Genomic DNA, 15415 nt, shown 5'->3' with positions numbered 1-15415 from the left:
TAATACTAGTTTTGAAAGCACAGGTCCAGAGCTTCCTCTGAGAGTGCAATTTCTTTCATTGCTGTTGCTGATTGAATGAGCCACTAACGTGCGAACTGCTCCAAAACATGATTCAGGACCTCTGGTGCCAATTCTCGCACTTTGAATAACGACAGACAGCTTCCAAATGAGGCCTTTCAGATACGACTTTGGGGTACATTTGGCAGACAGAATAGTTCAGGAATCCGTGGTGCACTGTGACACCAGCGCATCACCTTCTTCCCTGTCTTTGAACCGGGCCGCCTCAGCAAGGAATGCAAATGCAGTATTGCTCTTCGTGGAAGGATCGGTAACTACACTCTCAAACTGAATGGCACATGATCAGAAGCAGTTTGTAGAATATCTTTACAATGCTCTGCACAGTAATCAAATGGAAATGCATTGCATTTCACGACGAGAGCAGATTTGTTCAAGCAAATTCGAAGGCAGGTTTGCAGATGGGAAAGCAAGCAGGAAAGCTCCGTTCTTGTCCATGTAAATGGCTGCAGATGAAGAACAAAACAGTTTCGACCGCGGGAACCTATCTTGCGGAAGGTGAACGTGCTGATCACTATGCTACAGAAACAAGCCCACAGCCGCCCCTGCTGCAGCTCAGTGGTATCCGACACTGAAAGTTGAAGACATTCTACCTTTCACCTTTCTGTTTCCAAATGCTCGTTGTTTCATGGGAGTTGTTTAATTTTGGCTGTGTGGTATGCATGGACGAGATACACCGAAGTATCTGTTTTCACCCGGTGTAGCCCAATAACGTTGTGTTGCTTACACCGGCTTTAAAAGGATAACTTTTTAGCCGAGCTGGTCGTCGCAGTCTGTGGCACAATCTTTAGTCTGTTCGACTGCTCACTGGAAAGGTAGTATTGTGAAACACTGCAGAAACGAAGGACTTCCTTACTTTTGCTCCGACTGACCATACTCTGTGAAATTTTCCCAGATTCTCAGTTGAGGAGTTTTTGCAGCTGGAAATTATCTCAGAAAGCCTGTTAATTCGTAATGTATTGAACGAATCGCAAAACAGAAAACATTTGACACGCAACAGAAACAAAACTGGCAAACCAAATGCATTTTCAGATACAGTGAGCATGAATGCTAAACGTGAGACACTCCGAGCGCATGAGCCATAAAGTAATCTCACAACTAACATCAGGGCAATTCCAAACTACTCTTTCAATGATACTTGAGCCTCAGTGCACCACCATATCCCAGACAATGCTGAAAAGAGAGAAAGAAAGAACATAATAAGAATAGGCCACAAAAAGTGAATTTCACCAATCACAGTCTCGATTAGATCACCTTTCCCTTCCGGTGTCTCCGGGACGGAAACGAAGGAAATTGGAGAAATTCAATAACATACGACATCAAAATTCATCGGAACGATTTTCCCATTCGTCAGAAAGCCAAGTAACGATGAATCGACTCACCGCAGGACTTTGTTTCACAACAGCGATGAAATAGCAGTCTCCATTCGGTTCCAGTAAAATCTCAACATGCTTGGAACATAAAGCAACAGTAGAGCTGTTTGCAATTTTCCACGCGGGAGGCGAACACGATCAAGACAGCATAGCCAATTTGGCACTTTCCCACGACACATTTAATTCCCCGGGAAGCAAATCAAATTGTTTTGTGAACAGAAGTACAGCGGGAAAGGAAACAGCATTTTAACAAGCTGTGTCGTTGCAACTGATCAGTAGAAATGGCAGTGGTGGGATTCGAACCCACGCCCCTGTCGAGACTGGAGCCTTAATCCAGCGCCTTAGACCGCTCGGCCACACTACCAACGGCCGCCCAATTTTCTTGCATTTCCAATTGAGCTCCTGCATGACAACAGATGGAAAGTCACGTGAAATGGGTTCCATGATTCCTCTCCGACTCGCACGGCTGCTTGGATGTGCCGGCTACAATATCAATTTCGCAACAAATAATGATAGCTCATCAATCCGGATAAAAATCAATGGTAAGCTGAGGCTATCTTCTCAGACTCTTTTCAGCTACAAATGTATCTGTGAGTGCGTGAGCAAACATGTTCGCTTATGATTTGGTCAAATAACCATGAACTGCTTGACATTACTGCAATTTCGATTCTTGCTTTGCTAAATGATTTCACCCATTGCTCGAAACAGGACAACTTTCACGTTTACACGGAACATGAAACACACCGGACTACAGGGAAAATGCACAAAGCTGAGCAGGCCGTGTTCCACATCATACCGTGCAGCATAGTTTCAGTCACTGTGTCTGTTTTGCAGAATAAGAGTCCCAAAGAATGTTCTCCAGCCTAAAAGCGGAGGTAGCATTACAATCCGAGAACGACCGATCACAGTGTGAGGATGCTCTGACCTCGGGGCCAGTTCGAGATGCCACTTTCCTTGCCTTTTACATAAACCGTGCAATTGGCTGCAGGGATGTTCACACCTGGACATGAGCCACATCGATACAACTGAGTTGGAAACCTGCGTGGGAATCAACGAGAAGCGACTCAATAAATCTTGCTAAATTCCATGGTGCTTATTAGAAATGCAGTTTCTGTTCACCTCAATTTAAAAGGCAGTTTTTGAACATAGTAACTGAAATCAAAAGCTAATTATCTCACCCCACCTCCACTCCGGGAGAGGTGCTAACTGCACTTGATTGCTTTTTGTTCTCGATGTGAAGAGCTCTCACGCCTGAGTCACCTTCACGCCTCTTGTTGCTGAGTGACTCAAAAAGAAGGAGTTTCACCAGAGCTGCAACTGCCTCACTTTCCCAGTCGCTCTCCCCGTTGACATTTTCCTGCTCATCAGTGATTTAAAGAAAACCAAAAGGATGCGATGTTATTCTGCAGCCTCTTTGTCGATTCCTCCGTTTAAATTCCAACATGGCTTAGATCTCGGGGCGCACCTTAATACTAGTTTTGAAAGCACAGGTCCAGAGCTTCCTCTGAGAGTGCAATTTCTTTCATTGCTGTTGCTGATTGAATGAGCCACTAACGTGCGAACTGCTCCAAAACATGATTCAGGACCTCTGGTGCCAATTCTCGCACTTTGAATAACGACAGACAGCTTCCAAATGAGGCCTTTCAGATACGACTTTGGGGTACATTTGGCAGACAGAATAGTTCAGGAATCCGTGGTGCACTGTGACACCAGCGCATCACCTTCTTCCCTGTCTTTGAACCGGGCCGCCTCAGCAAGGAATGCAAATGCAGTATTGCTCTTCGTGGAAGGATCGGTAACTACACTCTCAAACTGAATGGCACATGATCAGAAGCAGTTTGTAGAATATCTTTACAATGCTCTGCACAGTAATCAAATGGAAATGCATTGCATTTCACGACGAGAGCAGATTTGTTCAAGCAAATTCGAAGGCAGGTTTGCAGATGGGAAAGCAAGCAGGAAAGCTCCGTTCTTGTCCATGTAAATGGCTGCAGATGAAGAACAAAACAGTTTCGACCGCGGGAACCTATCTTGCGGAAGGTGAACGTGCTGATCACTATGCTACAGAAACAAGCCCACAGCCGCCCCTGCTGCAGCTCAGTGGTATCCGACACTGAAAGTTGAAGACATTCTACCTTTCACCTTTCTGTTTCCAAATGCTCGTTGTTTCATGGGAGTTGTTTAATTTTGGCTGTGTGGTATGCATGGACGAGATACACCGAAGTATCTGTTTTCACCCGGTGTAGCCCAATAACGTTGTGTTGCTTACACCGGCTTTAAAAGGATAACTTTTTAGCCGAGCTGGTCGTCGCAGTCTGTGGCACAATCTTTAGTCTGTTCGACTGCTCACTGGAAAGGTAGTATTGTGAAACACTGCAGAAACGAAGGACTTCCTTACTTTTGCTCCGACTGACCATACTCTGTGAAATTTTCCCAGATTCTCAGTTGAGGAGTTTTTGCAGCTGGAAATTATCTCAGAAAGCCTGTTAATTCGTAATGTATTGAACGAATCGCAAAACAGAAAACATTTGACACGCAACAGAAACAAAACTGGCAAACCAAATGCATTTTCAGATACAGTGAGCATGAATGCTAAACGTGAGACACTCCGAGCGCATGAGCCATAAAGTAATCTCACAACTAACATCAGGGCAATTCCAAACTACTCTTTCAATGATACTTGAGCCTCAGTGCACCACCATATCCCAGACAATGCTGAAAAGAGAGAAAGAAAGAACATAATAAGAATAGGCCACAAAAAGTGAATTTCACCAATCACAGTCTCGATTAGATCACCTTTCCCTTCCGGTGTCTCCGGGACGGAAACGAAGGAAATTGGAGAAATTCAATAACATACGACATCAAAATTCATCGGAACGATTTTCCCATTCGTCAGAAATCCTAGTAACGATGAATCGACTCACCGCAGGACTTTGTTTCACAACAGCGATGAAATAGCAGTCTCCATTCGGTTCCAGTAAAATCTCAACATGCTTGGAACATAAAGCAACAGTAGAGCTGTTTGCAATTTTCCACGCGGGAGGCGAAGACGATCAAGACAGCATAGCCAATTTGGCACTTTCCCACTACACATTTAATTCCCCGGGAAGCAAATCAAATTGTTTTGTGAACAGAAGTACAGCGGGAATGGAAACAGCATTTTAACAAGCTGTGTCGTTGCAACTGATCAGTAGAAATGGCAGTGGTGGGATTCGAACCCACGCCCCTGTCGAGACTGGAGCCTTAATCCAGCGCCTTAGACCGCTCGGCCACACTACCAACGGCCGCCCAATTTTCTTGCATTTCCAATTGAGCTCCTGCATGACAACAGATGGAAAGTCACGTGAAATGGGTTCCATGATTCCTCTCCGACTCGCACGGCTGCTTGGATGTGCCGGCTACAATATCAATTTCGCAACAAATAATGATAGCTCATCAATCCGGATAAAAATCAATGGTAAGCTGAGGCTATCTTCTCAGACTCTTTTCAGCTACAAATGTATCTGTGAGTGCGTGAGCAAACATGTTCGCTTATGATTTGGTCAAATAACCATGAACTGCTTGACATTACTGCAATTTCGATTCTTGCTTTGCTAAATGATTTCACCCATTGCTCGAAACAGGACAACTTTCACGTTTACACGGAACATGAAACACACCGGACTACAGGGAAAATGCACAAAGCTGAGCAGGCCGTGTTCCACATCATACCGTGCAGCATAGTTTCAGTCACTGTGTCTGTTTTGCAGAATAAGAGTCCCAAAGAATGTTCTCCAGCCTAAAAGCGGAGGTAGCATTACAATCCGAGAACGACCGATCACAGTGTGAGGATGCTCTGACCTCGGGGCCAGTTCGAGATGCCACTTTCCTTGCCTTTTACATAAACCGTGCAATTGGCTGCAGGGATGTTCACACCTGGACATGAGCCACATCGATACAACTGAGTTGGAAACCTGCGTGGGAATCAACGAGAAGCGACTCAATAAATCTTGCTAAATTCCATGGTGCTTATTAGAAATGCAGTTTCTGTTCACCTCAATTTAAAAGGCAGTTTTTGAACATAGTAACTGAAATCAAAAGCTAATTATCTCACCCCACCTCCACTCCGGGAGAGGTGCTAACTGCACTTGATTGCTTTTTGTTCTCGATGTGAAGAGCTCTCACGCCTGAGTCACCTTCACGCTTCTTGTTGCTGAGTGACTCAAAAAGAAGGAGTTTCACCAGAGCTGCAACTGCCTCACTTTCCCAGTCGCTCTCCCCGTTGACATTTTCCTGCTCATCAGTGATTTAAAGAAAACCAAAAGGATGCGATGTTATTCTGCAGCCTCTTTGTCGATTCCTCCGTTTAAATTCCAACATGGCTTAGATCTCGGGGCGCACCTTAATACTAGCTTTGAAAGCACAGGTCCAGAGCTTCCTCTGAGAGTGCAATTTCTTTCATTGCTGTTGCTGATTGAATGAGCCACTAACGTGCGAACTGCTCCAAAACATGATTCAGGACCTCTGCTGCCAATTCTCGCACTTTGAATAACGACAGACAGCTTCCAAATGAGGCCTTTCAGATACGACTTTGGGGTACATTTGGCAGACAGAATAGTTCAGGAATCCGTGGTGCACTGTGACACCAGCGCATCACCTTCTTCCCTGTCTTTGAACCGGGCCGCCTCAGCAAGGAATGCAAATGCAGTATTGCTCTTCGTGGAAGGATCGGTAACTACACTCTCAAACTGAATGGCACATGATCAGAAGCAGTTTGTAGAATATCTTTACAATGCTCTGCACAGTAATCAAATGGAAATGCATTGCATTTCACTACGAGAGCAGATTTGTTCAAGCAAATTCGAAGGCAGGTTTGCAGATGGGAAAGCAAGCAGGAAAGCTCCGTTCTTGTCCATGTAAAAGGCTGCAGATGAAGAACAAAACAGTTTCGACCGCGGGAACCTATCTTGCGGAAGGTGAACGTGCTGATCACTATGCTACAGAAACAAGCCCACAGCCGCCCCTGCTGCAGCTCAGTGGTATCCGACACTGAAAGTTGAAGACATTCTACCTTTCACCTTTCTGTTTCCAAATGCTCGTTGTTTCATGGGAGTTGTTTAATTTTGGCTGTGTGGTATGCATGAACGAGATACACCGAAGTATCTGTTTTCACCCGGTGTAGCCCAATAACGTTGTGTTGCTTACACCGGCTTTAAAAGGATAACTTTTTAGCCGAGCTGGCCGTCGCAGTCTGTGGCACAATCTTTAGTCTGTTCGACTGCTCACTGTAGTATTGTGAAACACTGCAGAAACGAAGGACTTCCTTAATTTTGCTCCGACTGACCATACTCTGTGAAATTTTCCCAGATTCTCAGTTGAGGAGTTTTTGCAGCTGGAAATTATCTCAGAAAGCCTGTTAATTCGTAATGTATTGAACGAATCGCAAAACAGAAAACATTTGACACGCAACAGAAACAAAACTGGCAAACCAAATGCATTTTCAGATACAGTGAGCATGAATGCTAAACGTGAGACACTCCGAGCGCATGAGCCATAAAGTAATCTCACAACTAACATCAGGGCAATTCCAAACTACTCTTTCAATGATACTTGAGCCTCAGTGCACCACCATATCCCAGACAATGCTGAAAAGAGAGAAAGAAAGAACATAATAAGAATAGGCCACAAAAAGTGAATTTCACCAATCACAGTCTCGATTAGATCACCTTTCCCTTCCGGTGTCTCCGGGACGGAAACGAAGGAAATTGGAGAAATTCAATAACATACGACATCAAAATTCATCGGAACGATTTTCCCATTCGTCAGAAAGCCTAGTAACGATGAATCGACTCACCGCAGGACTTTGTTTCACAACAGCGATGAAATAGCAGTCTCCATTCGGTTCCAGTAAAATCTCAACATGCTTGGAACATAAAGCAACAGTAGAGCTGTTTGCAATTTTCCACGCGGGAGGCGAACACGATCAAGACAGCATAGCCAATTTGGCACTTTCCCACGACACATTTAATTCCCCGGGAAGCAAATCAAATTGTTTTGTGAACAGAAGTACAGCGGGAAAGGAAACAGCATTTTAACAAGCTGTGTCGTTGCAACTGATCAGTAGAAATGGCAGTGGTGGGATTCGAACCCACGCCCCTGTCGAGACTGGAGCCTTAATCCAGCGCCTTAGACCGCTCGGCCACACTACCAACGGCCGCCCAATTTTCTTGCATTTCCAATTGAGCTCCTGCATGACAACAGATGGAAAGTCACGTGAAATGGGTTCCATGATTCCTCTCCGACTCGCACGGCTGCTTGGATGTGCCGGCTACAATATCAATTTCGCAACAAATAATGATAGCTCATCAATCCGGATAAAAATCAATGGTAAGCTGAGGCTATCTTCTCAGACTCTTTTCAGCTACAAATGTATCTGTGAGTGCGTGAGCAAACATGTTCGCTTATGATTTGGTCAAATAACCATGAACTGCTTGACATTACTGCAATTTCGATTCTTGCTTTGCTAAATGATTTCACCCATTGCTCGAAACAGGACAACTTTCACGTTTACACGGAACATGAAACACACCGGACTACAGGGAAAATGCACAAAGCTGAGCAGGCCGTGTTCCACATCATACCGTGCAGCATAGTTTCAGTCACTGTGTCTGTTTTGCAGAATAAGAGTCCCAAAGAATGTTCTCCAGCCTAAAAGCGGAGGTAGCATTACAATCCGAGAACGACCGATCACAGTGTGAGGATGCTCTGACCTCGGGGCCAGTTCGAGATGCCACTTTCCTTGCCTTTTACATAAACCGTGCAATTGGCTGCAGGGATGTTCACACCTGGACATGAGCCACATCGATACAACTGAGTTGGAAACCTGCGTGGGAATCAACGAGAAGCGACTCAATAAATCTTGCTAAATTCCATGGTGCTTATTAGAAATGCAGTTTCTGTTCACCTCAATTTAAAAGGCAGTTTTTGAACATAGTAACTGAAATCAAAAGCTAATTATCTCACCCCACCTCCACTCCGGGAGAGGTGCTAACTGCACTTGATTGCTTTTTGTTCTCGATGTGAAGAGCTCTCACGCCTGAGTCACCTTCACGCCTCTTGTTGCTGAGTGACTCAAAAAGAAGGAGTTTCACCAGAGCTGCAACTGCCTCACTTTCCCAGTCGCTCTCCCCGTTGACATTTTCCTGCTCATCAGTGATTTAAAGAAAACCAAAAGGATGCGATGTTATTCTGCAGCCTCTTTGTCGATTCCTCCGTTTAAATTCCAACATGGCTTAGATCTCGGGGCGCACCTTAATACTAGTTTTGAAAGCACAGGTCCAGAGCTTCCTCTGAGAGTGCAATTTCTTTCATTGCTGTTGCTGATTGAATGAGCCACTAACGTGCGAACTGCTCCAAAACATGATTCAGGACCTCTGGTGCCAATTCTCGCACTTTGAATAACGACAGACAGCTTCCAAATGAGGCCTTTCAGATACGACTTTGGGGTACATTTGGCAAGCCCACAGCCGCCCCTGCTGCAGCTCAGTGGTATCCGACACTGAAAGTTGAAGACATTCTACCTTTCACCTTTCTGTTTCCAAATGCTCGTTGTTTCATGGGAGTTGTTTAATTTTGGCTGTGTGGTATGCATGAACGAGATACACCGAAGTATCTGTTTTCACCCGGTGTAGCCCAATAACGTTGTGTTGCTTACACCGGCTTTAAAAGGATAACTTTTTAGCCGAGCTGGCCGTCGCAGTCTGTGGCACAATCTTTAGTCTGTTCGACTGCTCACTGTAGTATTGTGAAACACTGCAGAAACGAAGGACTTCCTTAATTTTGCTCCGACTGACCATACTCTGTGAAATTTTCCCAGATTCTCAGTTGAGGAGTTTTTGCAGCTGGAAATTATCTCAGAAAGCCTGTTAATTCGTAATGTATTGAACGAATCGCAAAACAGAAAACATTTGACACGCAACAGAAACAAAACTGGCAAACCAAATGCATTTTCAGATACAGTGAGCATGAATGCTAAACGTGAGACACTCCGAGCGCAAGAGCCATAAAGTAATCTCACAACTAACATCAGGGCAATTCCAAACTACTCTTTCAATGATACTTGAGCCTCAGTGCACCACCATATCCCAGACAATGCTGAAAAGAGAGAAAGAAAGAACATAATAAGAATAGGCCACAAAAAGTGAATTTCACCAATCACAGTCTCGATTAGATCACCTTTCCCTTCCGGTGTCTCCGGGACGGAAACGAAGGAAATTGGAGAAATTCAATAACATACGACATCAAAATTCATCGGAACGATTTTCCCATTCGTCAGAAAGCCTAGTAACGATGAATCGACTCACCGCAGGACTTTGTTTCACAACAGCGATGAAATAGCAGTCTCCATTCGGTTCCAGTAAAATCTCAACATGCTTGGAACATAAAGCAACAGTAGAGCTGTTTGCAATTTTCCACGCGGGAGGCGAAGACGATCAAGACAGCATAGCCAATTTGGCACTTTCCCACTACACATTTAATTCCCCGGGAAGCAAATCAAATTGTTTTGTGAACAGAAGTACAGCGGGAATGGAAACAGCATTTTAACAAGCTGTGTCGTTGCAACTGATCAGTAGAAATGGCAGTGGTGGGATTCGAACCCACGCCCCTGTCGAGACTGGAGCCTTAATCCAGCGCCTTAGACCGCTCGGCCACACTACCAACGGCCGCCCAATTTTCTTGCATTTCCAATTGAGCTCCTGCATGACAACAGATGGAAAGTCACGTGAAATGGGTTCCATGATTCCTCTCCGACTCGCACGGCTGCTTGGATGTGCCGGCTACAATATCAATTTCGCAACAAATAATGATAGCTCATCAATCCGGATAAAAATCAATGGTAAGCTGAGGCTATCTTCTCAGACTCTTTTCAGCTACAAATGTATCTGTGAGTGCGTGAGCAAACATGTTCGCTTATGATTTGGTCAAATAACCATGAACTGCTTGACATTACTGCAATTTCGATTCTTGCTTTGCTAAATGATTTCACCCATTGCTCGAAACAGGACAACTTTCACGTTTACACGGAACATGAAACACACCGGACTACAGGGAAAATGCACAAAGCTGAGCAGGCCGTGTTCCACATCATACCGTGCAGCATAGTTTCAGTCACTGTGTCTGTTTTGCAGAATAAGAGTCCCAAAGAATGTTCTCCAGCCTAAAAGCGGAGGTAGCATTACAATCCGAGAACGACCGATCACAGTGTGAGGATGCTCTGACCTCGGGGCCAGTTCGAGATGCCACTTTCCTTGCCTTTTACATAAACCGTGCAATTGGCTGCAGGGATGTTCACACCTGGACATGAGCCACATCGATACAACTGAGTTGGAAACCTGCGTGGGAATCAACGAGAAGCGACTCAATAAATCTTGCTAAATTCCATGGTGCTTATTAGAAATGCAGTTTCTGTTCACCTCAATTTAAAAGGCAGTTTTTGAACATAGTAACTGAAATCAAAAGCTAATTATCTCACCCCACCTCCACTCCGGGAGAGGTGCTAACTGCACTTGATTGCTTTTTGTTCTCGATGTGAAGAGCTCTCACGCCTGAGTCACCTTCACGCTTCTTGTTGCTGAGTGACTCAAAAAGAAGGAGTTTCACCAGAGCTGCAACTGCCTCACTTTCCCAGTCGCTCTCCCCGTTGACATTTTCCTGCTCATCAGTGATTTAAAGAAAACCAAAAGGATGCGATGTTATTCTGCAGCCTCTTTGTCGATTCCTCCGTTTAAATTCCAACATGGCTTAGATCTCGGGGCGCACCTTAATACTAGCTTTGAAAGCACAGGTCCAGAGCTTCCTCTGAGAGTGCAATTTCTTTCATTGCTGTTGCTGATTGAATGAGCCACTAACGTGCGAACTGCTCCAAAACATGATTCAGGACCTCTGGTGCCAATTCTCGCACTTTGAATAACGACAGACAGCTTCCAAATGAGGCCTTTCAGATACGACTTTGGGGTACATTTGGCAGACAGAATAGTTCAGGAATCCGTGGTGCACTGTGACACCAGCGCATCACCTTCTTCCCTGTCTTTGAACCGGGCCGCCTCAGCAAGGAATGCAAATGCAGTATTGCTCTTCGTGGAAGGATCGGTAACTACACTCTCAAACTGAATGGCACATGATCAGAAGCAGTTTGTAGAATATCTTTACAATGCTCTGCACAGTAATCAAATGGAAATGCATTGCATTTCACGACGAGAGCAGATTTGTTCAAGCAAATTCGAAGGCAGGTTTGCAGATGGGAAAGCAAGCAGGAAAGCTCCGTTCTTGTCCATGTAAAAGGCTGCAGATGAAGAACAAAACAGTTTCGACCGCGGGAACCTATCTTGCGGAAGGTGAACGTGCTGATCACTATGCTACAGAAACAAGCCCACAGCCGCCCCTGCTGCAGCTCAGTGGTATCCGACACTGAAAGTTGAAGACATTCTACCTTTCACCTTTCTGTTTCCAAATGCTCGTTGTTTCATGGGAGTTGTTTAATTTTGGCTGTGTGGTATGCATGGACGAGATACACCGAAGTATCTGTTTTCACCCGGTGTAGCCCAATAACGTTGTGTTGCTTACACCGGCTTTAAAAGGATAACTTTTTAGCCGAGCTGGCCGTCGCAGTCTGTGGCACAATCTTTAGTCTGTTCGACTGCTCACTGGAAAGGTAGTATTGTGAAACACTGCAGAAACGAAGGACTTCCTTACTTTTGCTCCGACTGACCATACTCTGTGAAATTTTCCCAGATTCTCAGTTGAGGAGTTTTTGCAGCTGGAAATTATCTCAGAAAGCCTGTTAATTCGTAATGTATTGAACGAATCGCAAAACAGAAAACATTTGACACGCAACAGAAACAAAACTGGCAAACCAAATGCATTTTCAGATACAGTGAGCATGAATGCTAAACGTGAGACACTCCGAGCGCAAGAGCCATAAAGTAATCTCACAACTAACATCAGGGCAATTCCAAACTACTCTTTCAATGATACTTGAGCCTCAGTGCACCACCATATCCCAGACAATGCTGAAAAGAGAGAAAGAAAGAACATAATAAGAATAGGCCACAAAAAGTGAATTTCACCAATCACAGTCTCGATTAGATCACCTTTCCCTTCCGGTGTCTCCGGGACGGAAACGAAGGAAATTGGAGAAATTCAATAACATACGACATCAAAATTCATCGGAACGATTTTCCCATTCGTCAGAAAGCCTAGTAACGATGAATCGACTCACCGCAGGACTTTGTTTCACAACAGCGATGAAATAGCAGTCTCCATTCGGTTCCAGTAAAATCTCAACATGCTTGGAACATAAAGCAACAGTAGAGCTGTTTGCAATTTTCCACGCGGGAGGCGAAGACGATCAAGACAGCATAGCCAATTTGGCACTTTCCCACTACACATTTAATTCCCCGGGAAGCAAATCAAATTGTTTTGTGAACAGAAGTACAGCGGGAATGGAAACAGCATTTTAACAAGCTGTGTCGTTGCAACTGATCAGTAGAAATGGCAGTGGTGGGATTCGAACCCACGCCCCTGTCGAGACTGGAGCCTTAATCCAGCGCCTTAGACCGCTCGGCCACACTACCAACGGCCGCCCAATTTTCTTGCATTTCCAATTGAGCTCCTGCATGACAACAGATGGAAAGTCACGTGAAATGGGTTCCATGATTCCTCTCCGACTCGCACGGCTGCTTGGATGTGCCGGCTACAATATCAATTTCGCAACAAATAATGATAGCTCATCAATCCGGATAAAAATCAATGGTAAGCTGAGGCTATCTTCTCAGACTCTTTTCAGCTACAAATGTATCTGTGAGTGCGTGAGCAAACATGTTCGCTTATGATTTGGTCAAATAACCATGAACTGCTTGACATTACTGCAATTTCGATTCTTGCTTTGCTAAATGATTTCACCCATTGCTCGAAACAGGACAACTTTCACGTTTACACGGAACATGAAACACACCGGACTACAGGGAAAATGCACAAAGCTGAGCAGGCCGTGTTCCACATCATACCGTGCAGCATAGTTTCAGTCACTGTGTCTGTTTTGCAGAATAAGAGTCCCAAAGAATGTTCTCCAGCCTAAAAGCGGAGGTAGCATTACAATCCGAGAACGACCGATCACAGTGTGAGGATGCTCTGACCTCGGGGCCAGTTCGAGATGCCACTTTCCTTGCCTTTTACATAAACCGTGCAATTGGCTGCAGGGATGTTCACACCTGGACATGAGCCACATCGATACAACTGAGTTGGAAACCTGCGTGGGAATCAACGAGAAGCGACTCAATAAATCTTGCTAAATTCCATGGTGCTTATTAGAAATGCAGTTTCTGTTCACCTCAATTTAAAAGGCAGTTTTTGAACATAGTAACTGAAATCAAAAGCTAATTATCTCACCCCACCTCCACTCCGGGAGAGGTGCTAACTGCACTTGATTGCTTTTTGTTCTCGATGTGAAGAGCTCTCACGCCTGAGTCACCTTCACGCCTCTTGTTGCTGAGTGACTCAAAAAGAAGGAGTTTCACCAGAGCTGCAACTGCCTCACTATCCCAGTCGCTCTCCCCGTTGACATTTTCCTGCTCATCAGTGATTTAAAGAAAACCAAAAGGATGCGATGTTATTCTGCAGCCTCTTTGTCGATTCCTCCGTTTAAATTCCAACATGGCTTAGATCTCGGGGCGCACCTTAATACTAGCTTTGAAAGCACAGGTCCAGAGCTTCCTCTGAGAGTGCAATTTCTTTCATTGCTGTTGCTGATTGAATGAGCCACTAACGTGCGAACTGCTCCAAAACATGATTCAGGACCTCTGGTGCCAATTCTCGCACTTTGAATAACGACAGACAGCTTCCAAATGAGGCCTTTCAGATACGACTTTGGGGTACATTTGGCAGACAGAATAGTTCAGGAATCCGTGGTGCACTGTGACACCAGCGCATCACCTTCTTCCCTGTCTTTGACCGGGCCGCCTCAGCAAGGAATGCAAATGCAGTATTGCTCTTCGTGGAAGGATCGGTAACTACACTCTCAAACTGAATGGCACATGATCAGAAGCAGTTTGTAGAATATCTTTACAATGCTCTGCACAGTAATCAAATGGAAATGCATTGCATTTCACGACGAGAGCAGATTTGTTCAAGCAAATTCGAAGGCAGGTTTGCAGATGGGAAAGCAAGCAGGAAAGCTCCGTTCTTGTCCATGTAAAAGGCTGCAGATGAAGAACAAAACAGTTTCGACCGCGGGAACCTATCTTGCGGAAGGTGAACGTGCTGATCACTATGCTACAGAAACAAGCCCACAGCCGCCCCTGCTGCAGCTCAGTGGTATCCGACACTGAAAGTTGAAGACATTCTACCTTTCACCTTTCTGTTTCCAAATGCTCGTTGTTTCATGGGAGTTGTTTAATTTTGGCTGTGTGGTATGCATGGACGAGATACACCGAAGTATCTGTTTTCACCCGGTGTAGCCCAATAACGTTGTGTTGCTTACACCGGCTTTAAAAGGATAACTTTTTAGCCGAGCTGGTCGTCGCAGTCTGTGGCACAATCTTTAGTCTGTTCGACTGCTCACTGGAAAGGTAGTATTGTGAAACACTGCAGAAACGAAGGACTTCCTTACTTTTGCTCCGACTGACCATACTCTGTGAAATTTTCCCAGATTCTCAGTTGAGGAGTTTTTGCAGCTGGAAATTATCTCAGAAAGCCTGTTAATTCGTAATGTATTGAACGAATCGCAAAACAGAAAACATTTGACACGCAACAGAAACAAAACTGGCAAACCAAATGCATTTTCAGATACAGTGAGCATGAATGCTAAACGTGAGACACTCCGAGCGCATGAGCCATAAAGTAATCTCACAACTAACATCAGGGCAATTCCAAACTACTCTTTCAATGATACTTGAGCCTCAGTGCACCACCATATCCCAGACAATGCTGAA

General features: G+C 44.8%; 5 non-coding genes across 5 annotated transcripts; all 5 read right to left on the bottom strand.

The window, feature by feature from the left end:
- Positions 1-1730: 1730 nt before the first annotated feature.
- On the bottom strand, positions 1731-1812 carry trnal-aag (transfer RNA leucine (anticodon AAG)). Its single transcript has one exon. It is a non-coding gene; the product is annotated as a tRNA-Leu (tRNA).
- A 2833-nt stretch (positions 1813-4645) lies between these two features.
- On the bottom strand, positions 4646-4727 carry trnal-aag (transfer RNA leucine (anticodon AAG)). The gene has a single exon. It is a non-coding gene; the product is annotated as a tRNA-Leu (tRNA).
- A 2827-nt stretch (positions 4728-7554) lies between these two features.
- trnal-aag (transfer RNA leucine (anticodon AAG)) lies at positions 7555-7636 on the bottom strand. The gene has a single exon. It is a non-coding gene; the product is annotated as a tRNA-Leu (tRNA).
- Positions 7637-10063: 2427 nt separating this feature from the next.
- On the bottom strand, positions 10064-10145 carry trnal-aag (transfer RNA leucine (anticodon AAG)). The gene has a single exon. It is a non-coding gene; the product is annotated as a tRNA-Leu (tRNA).
- A 2833-nt stretch (positions 10146-12978) lies between these two features.
- trnal-aag (transfer RNA leucine (anticodon AAG)) lies at positions 12979-13060 on the bottom strand. The gene has a single exon. It is a non-coding gene; the product is annotated as a tRNA-Leu (tRNA).
- Positions 13061-15415: the final 2355 nt, after the last annotated feature.

This window comes from Hemiscyllium ocellatum, unplaced genomic scaffold (assembly GCF_020745735.1).
Source record: "Hemiscyllium ocellatum isolate sHemOce1 unplaced genomic scaffold, sHemOce1.pat.X.cur. scaffold_1787_pat_ctg1, whole genome shotgun sequence".
NCBI lineage: Eukaryota > Metazoa > Chordata > Chondrichthyes > Orectolobiformes > Hemiscylliidae > Hemiscyllium > Hemiscyllium ocellatum.
This window is presented reverse-complemented; position numbering and strand designations above follow the sequence as displayed.